Genomic DNA, 1,852 nt, shown 5'->3' with positions numbered 1-1,852 from the left:
AAGGCGAGGTACGTCAAGTCCTGCCATGATAAAAGGACGAGGAGTAGAACAGAACCACAAGTCACAGCCGGAAGAAAACACTGTACAACACACATAAACTGACATGACAGGATCCAGTCCTTCTCCTGTCTCTTTATTAGTACTTTCATTTTACTGTATACAGATATATAGACTATATATGCTATATACTTCTACTCTTATGTATATTTGTGTTAAATGTCTATTTAAATGTTTCTATGCTTTGGCAATGTAAAGATCATTTTTTACCATGCCAATAAAGCTACTTGAATCTGAATCTGAGAGAGAGAGAGTGTGTGTGTGAGAGAGAGAGAGAGAGAGAGAGAGAGAGAGAGAGAGAGAGAGAGAGAGAGAGAGAGAGAGAGAGAGAGAGAGAGAGAGAGAGAGAGAGAGAGAGAGAGAGAGAGAGAGAGAGAGAGAGAGAGAGAGAGAGAGAGAGAGAGAGAGAGAGAGAGAGAGAGAGAGAGAGAGAGAGAGAGAGAGAGAGAGAGAGAGAGAGAGAGAGAGAGAGAGAGAGAGAGAGAGAGAGAGAGAGAGAGAGAGAGAGAGAGAGAGAGAGAGAGAGAGAGAGAGAGAGAGAGAGAGAGAGAGAGAGAGAGAGAGAGAGAGAGAGAGAGAGAGAGAGAGAGAGAGAGAGAGAGAGAGAGAGAGAGAGAGAGAGAGAGAGAGAGAGAGAGAGAGAGAGAGAGAGAGAGAGAGAGAGAGAGAGAGAGAGAGAGAGAGAGAGAGAGAGAGAGAGAGAGAGAGAGAGAGAGAGAGAGAGAGAGAGAGAGAGAGAGAGAGAGAGAGAGAGAGAGAGAGAGAGAGAGAGAGAGAGAGAGAGAGAGAGAGAGAGAGAGAGAGAGAGAGAGAGAGAGAGAGAGAGAGAGAGAGAGAGAGAGAGAGAGAGAGAGAGAGAGAGAGAGTGTGTGTGCGTGTGTGTGAGAGAGAGAGAGAAAGAGAGAGAGTGTGTGTGTGTGTGTGTGTGTGTGAGAGAGAGAGAGTAACTCTCTGCAGCAGTAGTTCAGTCTAGTCTGGTCCGGTCTGCTTGAGTTCAGGTCTGGTCTGATCGTGTTTTTAATCATCTGCAGCGGTTGTGTGTTCACTGCGTCGCGGTGAGTTTGTGTTTGACAGAAACTTCTGGAGTTTCTGAGTCTCCTCGAGTCCTCAGACGGTTTCGCTGGAGATTCGCGCGCGTCTGTGTTTGAGAGCTTCATGTAACACGTGCTCGATACTTTCACACTGTGAGTCTTTGATGTCGCCGCTCAGTCAGTCGGTCTGGCGCGCTTTGTCTTTGATGTTTGAGCTGTTTGTTTATTGCGTCTCTCTCTCTCTCTCTCTCTCTCTCTCTCTCTCTCTCTCTCTCTCTCTGTCTGTCTCTGTGTCTCTCTCTCATTAGTGTGCTCCTGTAGGTTCGGTTCGGTTCGTAATGCAGCCTTCGTCGTCTTCATCTTCAGTGTTGTTTCTTCTTCTGTCAAGTTTTTCTCTCGCTTTGACGTGTAATAAAGCTCTGTGCGCCAGTGACGTCAGCAAGTGTCTCATTCAGGTAAGAGTCTCTCATTCTCAGTGTTTTCTGTTGGTTTTGAAGGATCTCAAAGAAACACACAGAAGCTCGAAGCTGAAGTTCAGTGAATCAGCAGCAGCTTCATAATCTGAATGATCTCCTGATGCTGCAGCATGTCAATATATCATATTTATCAAACTGCTTGCTCACACAGTCCGTGCATTTCTCTGTTCACATATCTGATTGATTCACACACACACACTCACACACACACACACACACACACACACGCTTTTAAGGGTTAAATCTAGTCTGAGATCTTCAGAAAGTGCTGTATGTCTGCGTGACTCA

The sequence above is a fragment of the Sinocyclocheilus anshuiensis genome, unplaced genomic scaffold, assembly GCF_001515605.1.
Source record: "Sinocyclocheilus anshuiensis isolate Anshui unplaced genomic scaffold, SAMN03320099.WGS_v1.1 scaffold1814, whole genome shotgun sequence".
In the NCBI taxonomy this organism is placed as follows: Eukaryota; Metazoa; Chordata; class Actinopteri; order Cypriniformes; family Cyprinidae; genus Sinocyclocheilus; species Sinocyclocheilus anshuiensis.
Note: the sequence above shows the minus strand (reverse complement) of the source record.